This window comes from Sciurus carolinensis, chromosome 10 (assembly GCF_902686445.1).
Source record: "Sciurus carolinensis chromosome 10, mSciCar1.2, whole genome shotgun sequence".
NCBI lineage: Eukaryota > Metazoa > Chordata > Mammalia > Rodentia > Sciuridae > Sciurus > Sciurus carolinensis.
Genome location: NC_062222.1, coordinates 90,920,621 through 90,940,397, shown reverse-complemented (window position 1 = coordinate 90,940,397; position 19,777 = coordinate 90,920,621). Strand labels below are relative to the sequence as shown.

General features: G+C 31.7%; 1 long non-coding RNA gene across 1 annotated transcript in view; it reads right to left on the bottom strand.

Moving 5' to 3' along the window:
- Positions 1 to 19,777, bottom strand: part of LOC124994873 (uncharacterized) — a 51,241-nt gene that overhangs the window by 16,087 nt on the left and 15,377 nt on the right. Inside the window, exon 2 of the long non-coding RNA XR_007110565.1 lies at positions 9,153 to 9,232. This is a non-coding gene — a long non-coding RNA (uncharacterized LOC124994873). The remainder of the gene's footprint in view (positions 1 to 9,152; positions 9,233 to 19,777) is intronic.

Below are 19,777 nucleotides of genomic sequence, written 5' to 3'. Positions count from 1 at the left end.
TCATTAACCTTTCTTTTTTTTTATTTATTTATTTATTTTTTTTCTTGTCTAATTCTGGATTGCATTTGCTTTCCATGAGTATTTTTTTTTTTTTACATTTACATAGGGTAATGATGTTTATTTTATTTTTCCCCTCCCCCCAACCCTCCCACCCCTCTTTTCCCTCTGCACAGTCCTTCTTTCCTTCATTCTGATATTTCTTTGGATCCCTCTCAAAGAAATATCTTGTATACTCCTCTTATTTCCGGAGAATGCCAACTAAGAAACTGATTTCTACCCTATGTCGTAAAGGATATATTGATGTTTTTCTGGGAAGGTGAAATTCCTGAATTGAATTCCTTAGTTAATTTGATACTTTATTTCTCCTTCCTGAATCACAAAGATGTATTTAAACCTATCCTGAAGCGATGCGTAGTCTTATCACTGAGATCTAGCCAATGATTAGTGGGCATACATGATTTTCCCATTCCCAGACCATAATTTTTGTGGTAATCACCTACATAATTCCATGGTTTTTTTGTATCCTTAAATTGAAATTTTGAATAATCAATTTACTTAAACTAAATTGGATAACAGCAAGTTGTTTTTGTTTGTCTATGTCTTTAATCCATTCTTTTGTCCAATAATTATTTGATAAATCTGAGACTTGGGTTACAATTAAGAGCCTCCAGATGAAACAGAAAACAATTCAGACAAAAGGTAGAAAACAAACGTAGACATTTGTTCAATGTGTGGAAGTATAATGCAGTTTTCTCATTGTGACTAACAGGTTGGTTTTTTGAAGAAGGCAGTTGAGAAGGCCTTTCTTTAAAAGTAAATATTTCAGTGAATACTCTGAAGAACAAGAAAAGTTAACAGTACAATCATCACTTTGGAAAAGTATTCTGTGCAAGCAACCAATCCAAGAATCATAAGAGTGAGAAGCAGTAAATAAAAAACTGATAAGAAGCCATTATAGCTGAGGTAGTGGAAAAAGAAAAACAAATCTAATGGAAAATGAACTCAGTGAAGAAAGAATAATGCAAGGAGTTTGAACTTTTATTCAATGGGAATACTTTTGGAAGGTTGTAAGAAGTTGAGTTCAGTATACATTTATAGCAGGTTATTCCAGTGTTTGATGGAAAATGTATCCTAGAAAGACAAGGGCAGGCACAGACAGAACGATCACAAGTTAATACAATTAAAGTGACATAAAATTTATTCTAAGGTAACTGTTGCCTAAGCAGAGGTAGGTGTTTCAAGAATATATGTTTAGAAGATTGTTGATATAAATTGCTAAAGGGTTCTATGTGTATTCACATGGAAGTAGAGGAATCAAGGATAAATTCTAAATTGTAAGCTAAAGCAACAGGATGATGTTGTTACTACTTAGTGAGGTGAAGAAGACTGTTGAAGTAGGGGTAGGATAAAAATCAATAGCTTTACTTTGGTCATGTCCAATTTGTAAAATTAGCATACTATAGTGACACGGTCACATCATTGTTTATAGCAGCTCAATTGACAATAGCTAAGCTATGGAATCAATGAGGTGTCCTTCAACAGATGAACGAATAAAGAAAATGAGGTACATATACACAAGGGAACATTACTCAGCCACGTAAAAGAATGAAATTACCCACATTTGCCAGTAATTGGATGGAACTGGAGATTATCATACTAAGTGAAATAAGCTAATCCCAAAAAACCAAAGGCTAAATGCTTTCTCTGGTATGTGGATTCCAACTCACAATAAGAGGGGCATAGGGAAGAATAGAAGTACTTTGGATTAGACAAATGGGAATAAAGGGAAGGGAGGGGGAATGGGAATAGGAAGTTAGTGGAATGAATTGAACATTACTATCCTATGTGCATATATGATTACATAACCAATATAATTCTACATCATGTACAATGAGAAGAAAGAGAAATTATACTCCATATACATATAATATGTCAAAATACATTCTACTATCATGTATAACTAATAAGTACAAATTAAAAAATATAAAAAATTTGTGTAGGCTATTATTAAAAGAGGTGAGCCCAATTTTTTTTTCTGGTGAGGTGTTGGAAAATTAGCATAAACTCTTTTATTTGGATGTGGATTATTAGCCATAAATTTTCATTAAATATTATTAACAACCATGTATTCATACTGAGTCAATAATAACTATAGGACAAAAATTATCATAAAGAAATGCTAATATATATTTAGAGTTTCTGTATCTTACCTGAACTTACATATCTGAAAAGCTTTGAATAGAGACTCTTGGGAATGAGATTTAGAAAATTAATTCTAATTAATCAAGTAAAATGTTCCTACCATTCTTATCAATTCTTTATGCTGAATACAGAAGTTTGAACTAATTTTCCTCTTAGACTTTTTAAGGTAAGCAGTAACATAACTGACTTTCCTCTTACTCAAAAGTAATCTAAGATTTTATTGGTTAGAATTGCAATGTTCACATATCCAAGAAGGCCATGTGACAGAAAGGTTTCAACAATTTATATGTTATTTTCATTTATTACTCAGTATATTCTATGTTACTTGTCAAGTAAAATATTATTTGTCAAAAACAATGCAATTTTATGTAGGCATGCTTCCTAGGGATCTATAAAAAATAGAAATTTATTTTAAAGAAAAATTTTAAATAAAAAATTTATTATGATATGTTAAAAGGTATCTAATGTCTAAGAATTTAATGTGATGACAGACATTTTAATATCAGAGGGTACATTTAAGGATGCATAAAGAGGAAAGTTCATCAGATTAAGTGTGTTTCTCTCCTATTTGTGGTAGACTAAGACTCTGTAAACCAAATGTGGTAGAATGATATCATTAAGGTCAGTAGTAAGTGAAGATGGTGATATATACACTATTTTTAATTTCAAAAAAATTTAAATTACTTTTTACAGTAAGCAAGACAAATATATAAATGATTATCATCAATAATGTCTCTTTTCAAAACAAAATCCTTTACAATTTTAGTATTAAGGAGAAGAAAGAAGCAAGATGTGACAAGAATAGAGTCAAACACATTATGAGGAATTGTAACACAGTTTGATAGCAAAAAAGAATTGTGTCAAACAGGAACCTTATCATTCCAACAGTGTGGGTTTTCAGATATTTTTAGTATTCAGTGGATCTAATAATAGAGGCATTAGGGAAGAAACCTTCCATTATTCAAGAGCCTAACTTTTTCTTGTTTCTCCGTTGCTTATTTTTGTTCCATAGGCAAAGTTTAATGTGTTTTTAAAATACCTGAAGATGTATATATCTCAATGAAAGTATATGTGTGCTGTATCAGTTAGGTGTTTACAAATAATTAGAACATTGAATGAAAAGACTATCGTTCTATTAATTCATTTGATTTCTAAGCTTTGTATTGTAATTATTGGTTTATAGAAAATCCCTTATACATTTTCCCTTATTTATCAGCTCTATTTCATTACAGGAGTTCTCAAAACAATGTGTGTTTTTTTCACATTATGTGATTTAAAGACACTGAAAACATAGTATTGTGGATATAGAATGAATGATCATTTTTAAAGAAAAAATAATATAAAATTGTATTATAAGCATTGGAAATATGACAGAGAATAATACATGTATATATAATGAGCAAAAAAATATACAGTGAAAATTATAAAAAACTGAGCCTGAGTTGATTAATGCAGATAGATGGGGGCTTAGAATGTGAGAACTGGAGAAAAATAGTCATTGAGGATAGCAGCTCTGAATTGGTTGGTTTTTGATGAAAGGTGCCTGAAAGGTAAGTCATCTGCTACCTCTAGGAATTAGCTAACCCAGGAAAAGGTGAGCGAGTTCAACACTGTCAGAGTATAAGAATATAGGAAGTAAAAATCATGCTTATCAGAGTGAAGCACTGAATATAAGGTCATATCTAAAATAATGCTTTCTTAGTTTTTAAAAAATATTTTGGCAACTTTTGTTTAAAAACTGACCTACTCAGAGATATCATAAGGTACTAGAAGTGAACAGATCTCACTTTGAAAAGTAATTAGGTATGACCCAGAGATATTTCAAAGTGTATGTTTTATGCTTTGGAAGTCCTATTTTCAGTATAGAACATACACAAGACATATATGCAATGTTTAATGACTACATTTAATTATAACATGTATTAGATACCAAATTATTATCTATAAATAATTTTATAATTAAAATGATCAATATAATGAATTGAATATAGGAGTTGAAAATGAGTTATAAAAGAATACAATGAGTTTTAATAAATACACTTATGTATATGTAAAAGCATAAAAATATTTGGAAACTATTCATATTGGAAATGAGTTTAAGTATATTTCGAGTAGAATACAGAAGAAATAAAAAGAATTTGAAGGTCAGTGACTGCTCAAAATGTATAATCAAATTTTTTACTCCTTCGATTATGTAAAGCTTAAAGCACTTGTGAAAATAGTAATTATACTCAATTCTTCTTAGTAACAATATGGTAGTATTTTCAGTTATTTTCTATATCATCATTGCTTTTTCATCTATATTCAAAAATTAAAATGCATACATATATCACACACAATTGTAGACCAAGATCAAAAACCAAACAATATGTAAGATTCAGCTTTTGAAGATGTTTAATGTACAATGTTTAAGTTGAGGAACAAATGCATTAGCCACCTTGTCAAAAATGTGGTGTGGCAACGTGAAAGATGGATGGGATAGGAGCAGAAAGAAAAATTATTGCTAAATTCACAGAATTCACATGAATCACACAAACTAATATCTTAAAAGAAAAACATTTTTCCTTGAATTTTGCTATTATAAAATCATTATATATATAAATATGTATTTATATGTATACTTATAGAACTAATTTCCTTAAGAGCTATTATGTGTATATTTCATATATATACTTTAAATATATAAAGAATATATATATATTTCATATATATAAAAAACTCATCTCCTTATTAAGGAGAATGTCAGTATACATACACAGCTAATCCCTTATTAAGGAGAATGTTAATGTCCTTAATGTAAGTAAAAACTATCTTGACACGGGAAGTTAATTTTGAATAAAAAATTATTTTAAGGATAAAATTTTAAAGCAAGTTATTTTTGGAAGCATTCAATTTGATTAATATCCAAGAATTTTTCCCATTTTCTTTTCATTACCATTTATAAAAAGTAAAACTAGTCAGGCACAGTAAAGCAAGCCTGTAATCCCAGTGACTGGGGAGGCTGAGAAAGAAGGATCACTAGTTCAAAGCCAGCCTCAGCAGAAGTGAGGTGCTAAGTAACTCAGTGAGACTGCTCCTGAGTTCAATCCCCAGTACTATCCCCCAAAAAGTGAAAATAAAACAAAGAAAAGAAGATTTGCATATTTAAAACAGACTGGAAGCACAAAGAGCTAAATATTCTTCGATTCTGACTGAACTTTTGCATTTCTAAAATTAGTTGTGATCCTTCATTTACTAAAAAGTAATGGCAAAAATTGTAAATTATTCATTAAAATGATAAATGCAGCCAGGTGCAGTGACACACACTAGTAATCCCATCAGCTTGGGAGACTGAGTCATGAGAATTGCAAGTTCAAAGCCAACCTCAGCAACTTAGCTAGACCCTAAGCAACTTAGTGAGACCCTGTCTCTAAATAAAATATAAAAAGGGATGGGGGTGTGGCTCAGTGATTAAGCACTCCCTGGGGTTCAATTCCCAGTACCAAAAGAATAAGTAAATAAAATGAAGTGATAAACACATGTAACACATTGAAAGTAAAAAAGCAGAGCTTTAATTAACAATTTAAATAAATAGAATTTACAATAATAGAAGACAAAAACAAATCATAAATAAAAATGACTATTTTCTAACGCTACCAGAAGACATAGTTTAATATATATGAAAGACATACATCTTTAGTAAAGATAAGTTACTATATTGAATAGTTTCAAAGATTATAGTTTCATTGTATAGACTTAATGAAATATTGTTCAGTCAGGATATAAAATGATATCCTATCATTCACAGCAAAATGGATAGAACTGGAAGACATTATGTTAATGAAATAAGTCAGATGCAGAAAGACAAATTCTTCATGTTCTCTCATATGTGAATGTAAAAAAAAGTCAAAGTCAATCAGAATGTGTAATACTGATTAATAGAGACCAAGAAAGGAAGAAGGAATAGTGGGAGGCTAGATAACAGATACTCAAAAACACATAGGAATAATGATTTCCAATGCTGAGCAGTAAGTTCACTACAGAACAGTGTGAACACTATAGAACAGTGTGAACACAATAGTTTACAATAACCTACTGTGCAATGGATGAGTTAATAGAAGATAGCAGCTTAAAACTTCAAATACAAAATAATGATAATGAGATGGAAATATTAATTATCCTGATTTGATCAGTACATGTTATATACATATATGGAAATATAACATTGGTCCTTATATATGTATGTCTATTATGTCAATTAAAAGATTTTTAAAAATGTGTAGGAAGATAAAATTGTTAATTATCCTGATTTAATGATTATACACTATATACATATATCAAATTATCATACTGCACTCCATATACTTACACAGTTAAAATTTATTTTTTTTAAAAAAGATAATTTCTGTGTTATTTTTTTTTCACTGTGATAAAAATACCCAACAATAATAACTTGGAGGAGGAAAAGTTTATTTTATATATGGTATTAGAGGTTTAGTCCTTGCGGGGGCTGACTCCATTGCTCTAGACCTATGTGAGGCAAAACTTCATGGAGGAAGGGCATGGTGGAAGAACACTGATCTGTTCATGAGAGCAGGGAAACAAGAGAGAAGGGGCAGCAGGGCAGATGAACCCTTCCAGGGCATACCCCCAGTGATCCACTCTTCCAATTCTTTCCTCCTGCCTACAGTTACCACCTAGGCAGTCTGTTCAAATTTGGATAGACTGATTAGTTTACATGTATCACAATCTAATCAATTCACCTTCAAAAATTCTTGAATCAACACAGGAGCTTTCAGAAACACCTAATATTCAAACAATAACATTCTATCTGTGGCCACCAAAAGTTTATATTTAAGTTGTAATGCAAAATTCCCTTAGTCCATCTCCAAGGCTCCCACAGTCTTAACAATTCTAGCATTGCCCAAAAGTTCAAGTTCAAAGTTCCATCTGAGACTCAAGGAAACTCTTGGCTATGTGCCCATGTAAAAATCAAAAGCAGATAAATGTATCCAATATATAGCGGCACAGATAAACACACACCCATTCCCAAAGGGAAAAATAGGGACAGAAAAAGAAGAAATGGAACCAAAATTAGACTGAAACCTCATCAGGCAAACATGTTGCATAAAATTACATACTGAATTTAGGACACGTGGCAGTGAGATGTACTCTCGAAAAATACCCTACCCCTTGGGACTTACTGCTTTTAGCCCACATGTCTTCTGTTTAGCCTGGATTCCTCCATAGCCAGCAACTTTTGTCAGTAGACACTTCATGTTTCTACCAAATCTTAATTCCTAGGGTCTCCATTCCAATTTTGGGTTTTTTTTTCACAGTTTTATGCATTGCCCTTTGAGGTAGCCTACGTGTATTCTGACCCTAATAAACTTTGCCTCGTTCCACAAATCTTCCTTTGAAATCTTGGTGGAAGTCTCCATGATTCCTCAATTTCAGCATTCTGCTTTCCTGCAGAACCAGCACCATCTGGATGATGCGAAAATCTACTACCAACTTTCACAATGCTTGGGTTCCCTTAAATCATGATTGCAGTGGCTTCTGAATACCTGGATGGGTGAGCATATTGAAATAAATTCTGACAAACCCTTTTGCAAGCATGACTCCCCAGTGACCTCTTCTCAAAGGCATTAGCTATTCTAATATACTACAGCCTGCAATGGGTGTGATCTTGCAAATTTCTGAGATTCCTTAAAGCTACTTTTTTTGTTTGATTTGTACAAAGTACTTAGTATCTCTTCAGTGGCCATAATCTCTTTAACAACCACATTTTTCTTTTCCACATGCATATTTTTCTGGTCCAAGTACAAAATTTTAAAAAACCTTAAGCTTTACTTTCTGCTCCCAACTCTTACTGTAAACCTGTCCAAATCTGCCAACAGTATCCATGTCACTGACTGAATACTATAATACATTGAAATTTCCTTCACCAGTGTAATTAGTCCATCACATTTAAATTCAACCTCACACAAAGTTTCTGGATATGGGAAAAATGTAGACAAGATTTTTGCAAGAATATACTATGAGTGTCCTCTGGTCCTGTTTCTAATAACAATTTTCATTTCCCTCTGAAACCTCATGAGCACAATCTGCATTTCTATTGTCATTTTGGTTTTCTGAGCTTCCTTGAGAATAACACATTAAGCTCTGCTTGCAATAGTCTAAGAAGTTTCCAGTCTTCATCTACAAAACTTTCCTAATTCATCCTTCCCACAAACCAAGTCCAAAAACTTCAGGACCACATGGTCAGGTTAATCACAATGACCCCACATCTCAGTATCAATTTCTTTGTCAGTTTTTCCTTGCTTGTAACAAAATACCTAACATGATCAACTTAGAGGAGGAAACGTTCATTTTGACTCTCAGTATGAGAGGTTTAGTTCATTGTGAATCAACTCCTTTGCTCCAGGTATATGGTGAGGTAGAACATCAAGGTGGAAGGAGGTAGTGGAGTAGTGTGCTCTATTCATGGCAACAACAAAGCAGAAAGAGGGAGAAGGAGCCACCATGGCAAATGCACCCTTCCAAAACGTATGCCCAGTGATCCAACTCCTCCAACTATTTCCCATTCATTCAAACTTGGATGGAATGATTAAGTTACTGTTCTGATAAACCAATCAGTTGATGGCCACAGTATCATTTTTAGTTGGACAGGTATGTAAGTAATACAGTATTGATGTTACAAAATCTGATTATAAATTAAGTGTAATTAACCATGAAACCTAGAAATGTTCTTGGAAAAATTAATATTTGTAAGTAATATTTATAATATATTTGGTATCATATAAGGAAAATAAGAAATAAGAGGAGAAAAATGAGTAGTGGTTGTAATGCAAATCTTTCATCAAGAAAATGTCTAAAATATATTATTTATTTGGTTATTTATAACATACTGATTTTTTTCAAGTTCTTGTGGGTGTATATGATCTGATCAGTATCTAGTATTCACTTACATTGTGACACAAATCACCTTCAATTGCTTCTAGTTTTGTCTTTTGGAACATGTAAATGTTTAATGCCAAGTTGAGAGAGTCTAGAAAATAATACAGAAAGTTCTAGTTATATTAAAAATCTTAAAAATAATAGCAGCATAAACAACAACAAAAAATAAAACTACACATGGAAAACTCCAGAGATACTGTATTGAATAATTAAAGCTTGATAAGCAATCAAATATTTAGATCATTTGGCATCTAATTTGTGCTTATATATCCTAAACCTATACTTAAAACAGTATCTCTTATATTTTCTGTTCAAATTGAGTTGTCAAGTTATGGAAATAATTTTGTTTTCTACTTCAACTCCAAATATAAAACGTATTTGTAGTTATAAGTTTTATACATGAATGAATTTAATGAAAATAATAATGTATTTACCGTGGGTACACAACAAACTTATGAAAACAAAAAAAAGTCAGAAAAATGATGTGCTATATCATGTTCTTTCAATTTAAAAGGTATCTTCTCATGTCATTCTTAGTTGTCCATATCTTGACAATTCATCAAGCAACTTATAATTTAAAAAATGATGTATTATATTTATTTTCCTCCCCTCCTTAGCAAAACATGAACTATTTGTGCATATCTTATTATAAAGCATCTCAGAAGAAATTGTATTCAAATTTTAATTAGTGTGAGATTAAACTCTGTGGAATTTAATTTCTAGAACCTTCTTAATTTTACTTAAAACTTTTCTATGGCTACTACTCTAAATTCAATTGCAACTTGAGGTAATAATTATGAAACATGAATAGAAATATTATAAAATATATAATAGAAATATTAATAAAACAATTGCAAAATCAATTTATAGCTATAAATTTAGCATATGTTATGATTAATTTAAGATCACATTCTTCATAAAGAAAGCATAAAGGCAAATGAATATTATTTAAAAATTAAACATCCATTGTACTAATACTGTGTATATATTGAATTGTAAGACTGATTATTCTTGGAGAAAATAGTTGTAGCATCATCCTTAATAATAGACACATATGAAAACAACATATTGGTCTATAACTGAGTAATACATTTTTAAAAAATGTGCTCTATTCATATAACACACACTCAGTCAAAGGAATGACATTGATATGTGCTGCAATTTTGATGAACATTGGAAACATGCTATGTGAAAGAAACCATGTAAAATATATGCATAAGCATTTATTCATGTGGAATATCCAGAATAGGTAGATTTTTTGATACAGAAAATAAATTAGTGGCAGGGACTAGAAGAAAGAAATGTAGGATGGCAACTAAGTAGTATGAGATATCCTTTTATGGGTAATGAAATATCCTATTTGATAGTGATAATTATTGCATAACTTTGCAAATACATTAAAAACTACTGATTATACATTTTGAAAGGAAAAGTCATGGTATTGTACCTCAATAAAATAAGAAGGGAATTATCATCTTACTGTATTAAGAAATGTGTTTATAAAAATAAAAATTTCAGGGCTGGGGAGATTGCTCAGTTGGTAAAGTGCTTGCCTTGCAAGCACAGGGCCCTGGGTTTGATCCCCAGCACCGCAAAAAATAAATAAATAAATAAAATAAAATAAAATAAAATAAAATAAAATAAATAAATAAAAATTTCAGTTAGGTAAATTACATAAAGATATTTATAATTTTTTTAATATAAAATATCAGGAAAATATTGTCTATTAAGTTAATTACTCTTAAATAATAATTGCAAATTGTCTTTCATAAAACATTTTATTTTTCATTAAATATGAACTTGATGGTGTTGGATGCTGAAATTTGAAATTCAATCATTAAATTTATAAATCATATTACTTACACATTGTATTTTCAGTGGAGAAAAAATAATTCACAAAAGAAGTACAGACCCTCTTCTCAGATATTTTATAGACCAATGTGAGAAACTGTCAAATTAATGAAAGAATTGCAGTAACTATGATCAGTGTCCAAATCAGAAAACACACTGTAATGTTGGAGAACATGAAAGGGTTTATATAGTCCTTTCATAGGGTTGTGTTAACAAATTATCACAAGTTGGTTAGCTTATAACAACAGAAGTTATTTTCCTATCATGGTTCCAGAGAGTGGAAATACCTAACCTATGAGTTGGCAGAACAATGCTCCTTCTGAAGTCTTTGGGAGAGGATAATACCCTGCGTCTTTCTAGCTTCCAGTGAAGTCAGACATTCCTTGGCTTGTGGCAATGTAACCCAGATATCTGCATCCATGGCTGTCTTCTCTCTGCATACTTCTGTATATCTTTTCACATTTCATTCTTTTTTTTTTTTTTTCTTTACAAGGACACCAGTCAAACTAGATTAGGAGACAACCCTACTCCTATATTGTGATAGTTAAGTTAATGTATCAAATTGACTGTACCTGGGATATTTGGATATTTAGTTAAATAGCATTTCTAGATGTGGCTGTGATCTAGAAGAGATCAGCTTTAAATTGGGGAACTTAGTGAAACAGATTGCTTTCCCCAAGGTGGATGGACGTTATCCAATCCTTTAAGGGTCTGAATAGAACAAAAAGCTGAAAGAGGGAATTTTCGCTATCTCTTTGCCTGACTGCTTGTGCTGACCTTGGTCTCCCAGTTCTCTGGCCTTCCAACAGACTAGAATCTTCATTATCAGCTCTCTTGCTATCAGTCTTTCAATCCACACCATTGGCTTTCCTGGATCTCTAGGCTGCAGACTACCGATCATGGGAATTTTCAACCTCCATACTTGCATGAACCAATACAAATTGTAATAAGCCTCTATCTCTATCCTTTTGGTTTTATATCTCTGGAAAACTGTATTACAAGAGGAAGGGTGGACCACACATTCTGCAGTAGTAGGAGTTAGTGTAGGGTTTCAGCATATCTTTTTGTAGGGCAACATGATTCAACCTATAATAATAATCTATATATGATGTCTACTCCACTCGAGTATAATAATTTATTCCTCACTTAGACAGCTTGGTAGCTTGCCCCAGGTCACATCATTAGTGTGTTAGAAAAAAGAACTCAAACAAAAACACAAATTCCTGCTAAGTCATACTCCCCATTGATGCAACAGAAAAATGAATCTAATGTTGCCATTCCTTTACAAAATTGTGCAATGGGAAATACATGAAATTCAATCTCTTTAGATGGTTAGAGAGTCTGGCATACCACTTATCTAGTCTCATGAGTTAACTCAGTTCTTCCTTCTTTGTTATAAGTATAAGAAGCATTTTTTTTTCTCTTCTAAAACACACTCCTTCATTACTTGGGTTTCACTCCAAATTTTGCTTTTCTTGTGAAGTTCTTTTCCAATTCATCTGTCCAAATCTTCTTTCAGTTCGACAAGATTTTTTTAAGCAAAAAGATCTTGCTGAACTTTCTTAGGACTAGTTTATTCAGTTTACCAGACCTATATCTTCCACTATTTAGGATGGGAACAGTACCACAAATTCATCCTTTAAATTCCTTATTTGGTGTTTAGCTAGCACAAAATATGTGTGATAAAGTGGCTTTGGAAGTGTGCATATGCAGCAGATACCTTTCAAAAAACATTGAGAGTTGATGCCAAATATATATATATGTATATATATAAGTATAAAATACATAAAACAACAATCTGTAATGTAGATACTATAACTATTATTCTCATTTACAAATGAAGAAATTGAGGAAGGGACAACCACCTGGTATTTGACAGAACTGGAATGTGAAGCTAGCTATCTGTCTTCCAGCAGAATGCAAACAATTCAAATGCACTGTATTTCAGTGGTTACATTCCAATATGGGAATATCAGACAGGAAGTTTTTACCAAGACAGTGACTCAGGTCAACTGAAGATCTTGAAAGAATGGGGGAGGGAGAGAGAAAACAAAATATAGACAGACATGGTAACCTCAGAATGTATAAGTAAAACATTTCAGTTTTCTTTTATAACAAGTACATAAGTTTTCCTGTTTTTGTTGTGGAACTAAATTTAGAGAAAGACTTTTTTCCATCCAGTGAAAGGAATATTTTACTCTTTGCTCTTCACTGTTTTTCACTAGCATCAAATATTTATTTTAACCATCCATTTGGGATGCCCGGGCATACCACATGATAAATCAACTTTGAGCATCCTCTGGGACTACATAAAAGTCACTCTTTATTCTTCTCCTTGGTTTATAGGCCTCTGGTAGCTCAACATGATATTCTTTATAGAGTGGAATCATACTAAGATCACATCTGTTCAAATCACTTTCTCTTTTGTTTGAAGTTACTAAACATAAAATATTTGAATATGAATTAAACTTACAATATTGCTTTAACAGCAAAATACATTTTCATTTTCTGCATATTCTATTTCTTTTATAAATTCATCAGGTTAATTAGCAAATTTTCAATATACAATACAATTTATTGAACTACAATTCTCAGTGTGCATTAGCTTTCTAAATTTAATTCTTCTATATCTTTTAATTTCTTCTATATAGATAAAATGATGTTTGTAATTTAACTAAAATGAGAAGTTAATGCTTGTAGTAGAATGGACATAGTCATATTTAATTTTGATTTTAATGTTAATCTTGTAAAAGTTGAACTAGTGTGAATTCTTCGTGAATTTATTAGTATTGGCAAATGATTTCTCCCCTTTACTCATGAATGAAAATACCAGCTCATAGCTGCCCAATAGCACTATATTTTAGAGTCTTCCTTTAACAATTGAAGTTGTTAAAGAAAAAATTATTCTCATACCTGGTAATTAAAAAGAAGACTTATTCATGATTAATGCAATAGAGGTATTACAATAGGGATGAAGACTCAGGCTCAACCCCAAATACAACAAACGAGTGCAGATTCATAGCCAAGGAGCAGGCAGAGAGAGCTAGTGGAAGGAAAATAATTAAGAGAAGGCACCCTAGGGCAGAGGCATGGTATTAAACTGATCTGTGAGAATTTTTGCTGCAGATAAGCCAAGGACTTATACATAATGGATGGTGACTTGATAAGATATTAAGGATAGGGGTTCTCAGTAAACTGATTTACCAGAATTCTTGCAAAGGCTGGACCAGGCAGGGGAAAAACAAGACAAGTCCCTGAGGCCTAGTCAAGAAAAGTTCTCTGAAAAGACTGCATAAAGTCTGGTTAAGAACATCTTTGTCAAAGATGTAGTTCTATTTTCTACAAAGGAAGGTAAGAAAAGTGATAAACAGGGCTTATAGGAGCATATCCTTAGGAATAAGCTCTACCTTGTGTATAACCCTCCCCTTTCCTTAAGCCACAGCACAGTTGTGCATGTGATCCAGTTTTAATAATGCAGACAATGACTCTCCCTTATGAACTGACAAAACAAACACCCAAAGCCAAACAAAAATAGCAAGAAGAAGAAAAAGTAGGAAATCTAGTTTTCTGAATATTAATGTGAACCACAGCACTCCACATTAGAGAAAATAAATTTCCACCTTAGCATTACATTTGGGATCTCTTTGTAGGAGCAGATCAACATATTAGGATGGGATTGTCCTACAATAATATATGTTCCAGTTTATTTGCCTAGAGATCTAACAGCAGGAAATGAGAAGACAAAATTGCAGGTGAGAAAACTGTCAAAGAAACAAATCAGGTAAATGATTGCAACTAAGTGAGTGGCTTTAGGAGACATAGTCGAAATAAAGAACTATTAGTATAGTGGCACTTACTGAATGTGTAGTGTGTAGTGCTTTTAGCAAAGTATTAAAAAGATAAAGCACAGTAAGTTGCCATGACCTGCATGACCATTCATTCAGAAACCTGCAAGGGTTGTTGGGGGCTGAAGAAAAGACAGACAGACACAAATAAAGAAAAAGTTGGGGCCTGGTGTTTCTCCATCCCCTGATCAGGAATGAACCACCCAGAGCCAGCTCAGCACTTGATTGCATAGTTTTAACATCAAAGGGGTTTTCTGTGAGAAAGTTTCTTCAAAGCAAGCAGGATCAAGGTCAAAGACTTCCAGTCCAATTATAATTATCAACTTGTGCTCATAATTTTCTACCCCCAGAAGCTGGTATCCAAATTGAAGGTCAAGACTGGGTCCCTTGGGAAACATGAAAACCTCTTTTGAACAGGGTGTCACTGCAGCAGCTGGGCAGTCTCCACTGTGCCTTTGTACCCGGAGTTCCCAGCAGAGGCACACTCCTGTTGCTGGATAATCAGAGACCATGATTCAAATCACAGATCCCAACAGTAAATTGCAAGGAGAGATCAAAGAAAATAGAGCCTAGAGATTAGGAGATTCAAAGATTATAGAAGTCCAACTATCTAGGATTCAAAAAGGTATAATAAAATTTGCCAGCACCAACCTTTCAAATGGCCTCAAACTGTCATTACCATGTGAAAGGAAAAGTATGTTACTCTAGCTATATAATAAGACACCTTACAGCTTGATGTAACAGCAATGACGTATTAGAATGCATAACCTTGTGGGTTGCTTAGCCTGATCTTTTCAGTGTCACAGTTGACTTTCAGAAGAGGAGCATTCCTAGAGATCAAGTCCCAATATGAAAGCACTTGCCACGCCTCTGTAATTACCTTCTCTTGCCTCATTGGTCCATGAAGATTGTCAGGCGAGTACCAGAATCAATGAGGAAAGATTTTACATCATGTAAAACACTGAGCTGTACTTTATTAGGATTTGACAGAGGTAGAGTCATTTAAAAACAGAATAAGATAGTGATAAGAATGATGTTTATTCCACAATCTGACTATTGTGAATTGAGCATCTATGAACATTGATGTGGCTGTATCTCTGTAGTATGCTGATTTTAAGTCCTTTGGGTATAGGCCAAGGAGTGGGATAGCTGGGTCAAATGGTGATTCCATTCCAAGTTTTCTAATTGATGAATGAATAAAGAAACTGTGATATACACACACACACACACACACACACACACACACACATATATACACACACACACACAATGGAATATTACTCAGCCATAAATAATAATAAAATTATGTCATTTGCAGGCAAATGGATGAAGTTGGAGAATATCATGCTAAGTGAGATAAGCCAATCTCAAAAAACCGAAGACCAAATGATCTTGCTGATAAGCAGATGATGATACATAATGGGGGGGTGGGAGGGAGGCAAGAATGGAGGAAGGAGGGACTATACAGAGGGAAAAGAGGGGTAGGAGGGGTGGGGGGGAAGGAAAAAATAACAGAACAAATCAAACACCATTACCCTATGTAAATGTATGATTATACAAATGGTACACCTCTGTTTCATGTGCAAACAGAGAAACAAGTTGTACCCCATTCGTTTACAAAAAATAAATAAATAAATTTTTTAAAAAATGATGTTTAGAAAAAAATACTGTGAGTCTACTAAGTTTCTAAGGAAAATCTATTTCTTTAGAAAACTCTGTCCTACAAAATCCATAAACAACAATTGGATTGACAAATTTTCACTAGCAGGGAGGAGTATTCAAAAGTTATATGACTGAGACAATTTGTACACCACAGTGTTTATTTACTTCAATTACATTTAAAGCATAATTTGAGACAGGGAAATGCCCTTTGGAAATGCCGGGACCACAGAAAACACGGAAATGGGATTTCCTTCATTCCCTTCCTTTCTCTCCCTCCCTCCTTTCTTCCCTCCCTTCCTCCCTTCCTTCCCATTAAGAAAGATAAATATAATTTTTCTTCAGAAATATTAAGATGAAGTCATAAATCCACAGAATATATACCAGAAAGAATGTGTTTTTATCATTCTTGAAATGTCATCACATGCAAAATAACTTTTTGGAAAATCTACTATCTGCACAAATGTTTATTTAACTTTTCTGATCCTGTGATTTGGGTTTAAGGATTAACATAATTAACGAGAAACCTAGATGTCGTTATTTTCTTAAAACACATACAGAACATTTGTTGCATGCAATAAGAATCATTATACAGGAAAATAATTTAGTATTATTATATTATCATTTCCTCAAATCATCACCTTCTGATATTGAAAAAATGTTTAAGCAATATGAGTTTTAGTTCTATGATATATTTACCTTTAAATGTGCTATTTGCAGAAAAAAGTAAGCAATGTCTTTGAAGACATATAAATAATATGACTAGATCCATTTGGAATTGATGCCTTAAGACATTAAATTAAAATTTTCCTATAGAAGTATATTTTTAAACTTGTATTATAATTTATGAAATTAGAAAAGTTAATTCTTAAGATAATTATATTTTAAATTTTTTTAATGTTATACTCAGAAACACTGAGGAAATGATCTAGTTTTAAAATATATGTGAAAGTAATTTCATTAAAAAAATAGCATAAAGTTGTTTTCATTTTATCACTGCAGCATTTAGTATGTTAAAATTGTGTTGGTAATAAACAGAATTTTTTCTCTCACTATTTTTAATAAAATATCATTAACTTGCATTTTTACTTCAGGCTCAAATTATGTATCTACTATAAATCCAATTTTCTATAAGTGAATTCTACTACAATGTCTTTCTAGGAAGTTTTATTAAGCTTATTTATTTTAAATCATTAGAAATTATACTCAAAGATAACAATACAAGAAAAGAAATTCATTATATAGCTAATATTTTCCTCTTTCAAGCTTTTTCCCAAATATATGTAAGGATTAAGGACTAAGGACATAAAGACTTGCAGAACTCAAGGCTCTCTTAGATTCTTTTGTATCTCCTAAAACAGCTGGAAATATCCTTAGTTCTGTTTATACACATGAACATACTTAATGAAATGAACTTTAAAAAAATCACAGCAAATCTTGTCTTATACATTGCTGATTATACTGCACTTATCATCTATCACTGTTAATATCTTTTATCTTTAATTGAAATGTTTGTTTTATTAGATTTTCTAATTATAAATATTGCTACTATTTAGGTAATAGCACAGTTCACATTAACTCTTCCTTGAACTGTCCACATGAATTGCACTATTAAAACAATATAAAACTACTCTGCACAGGAAAGATGGTTGAGAGAACTCATCAACACTAATACACACTACTAATACACTCTGTTGTTTGGGAATAAACTTCTTACACTGTATTGTTTTATTCTACAAATTTACAAAAATGATAACAGATTATGATCTAGTGATTTACCCAATCAATGCAAAACTGGTCCAAATCTGGTAATAAGTCAATGTAAATCATGATGATAAGGACTAAAGAACAGTTCTAAGATCATCTCAGAAGATGCAACAAAACATCTGATAAGACTTATGAGTTTCTAAAGGTTAAAAAACTCAAAAATTGGAAATAAAGAAAACTTCCATAGACTAATAAAAGGAATCTACAAAATACCTACAGTTATCATCACCCTTAACAGTAAAATAATTATTTTTTACTTTCTAATAGAAACAAATATAGGGTAAGCAATATGACAAGAAAAAAAAATTCAGACTGTAAAGGAAGAATTTAAATTTTCTGTATTGAAAGATAATATGATTGCCTATGTAGAGTGTAGAAAATTCTAAATAATTTATATATTAGCTCCTAGGACTAGTAAATAAGTTTAGCCATGTTGCTATCTACAGAGTTAATATAAATAATTTCTATTTGTACATAGTACCAGTAAATTTTAATAATTTAAATTTTTGAAAATTTGAAGTTTTAATAAATATAATACTCATAACCAATTAGTGAATAAATGTAGATAATAAATGCCATGGAAAGGACAATTAAAAAAAACATTTTTAATCTAGATTCAAGTACACAACAGGTTTTTAAGGAGGAAATCATACTGTATCAGTGACCAAAGAAAACCTTACAGAAAGATAAACTCCCACTCATTGTCCTTTATTTGACTGTTCCACTTATCCCTTAACATCTATAAGAGAAGAAATACTTCTGAATTGATGACAATGATAATAATCTAATATATTTGCTTTTTTTGTTTGTTTGTTCAGTTAACTTATCACTCTGCTATGCTATCTTGGGAGAAAGAATGAGGAAGTAGATAAAAGTAGCTAATTTAGTCTAGGCCAAGTACTATGTAACAGAACAAAAAATTACAACTAAGGAAATCTGATTATAGAAACACAATTTTTAATGATGTCCAAAATAATTTCTTATTATTTCTGTGTAGATCATATCCTCAAAATTCAGAAATAGAGGAATCCTTTAAATATGATATTTTAGTTTGATCAGGAAAAAAATTTCAAAACTAAATTATTATGGAGAAGTTATGGAACATAACTTTATGCTAAAAAAGTATTTTAAATATCCACTTATTGAAATGATAGGTATAATGACAACCTGAGCAGAAATTAAAAAGAAAAGCCCTATTTAAAATCTGCTTGAAAATATATCAGTGAGATGCAGACCACAAGGATTTAAATAATTAAGATCCAAATAACCACAAATAAATGCCACGGAAGTGAACTAAGAATGTGGAGTCACATTTTTCTAAAAGTGTCAAGCTGTTTCTTTTGAGAAGAGAAATAGTTGTACATATTTTTAATAAACTCAGAAGGAAATTTAAACAAAGTTTGTAGATCAAGTTTCCCATTAAAGAGAGTCCATTTTTCTTATTTGTAATTTTCATCTTAAAATATCAAAGGAATACAACAAAGAATAATAATAAAACAGAAATAATCCAACCC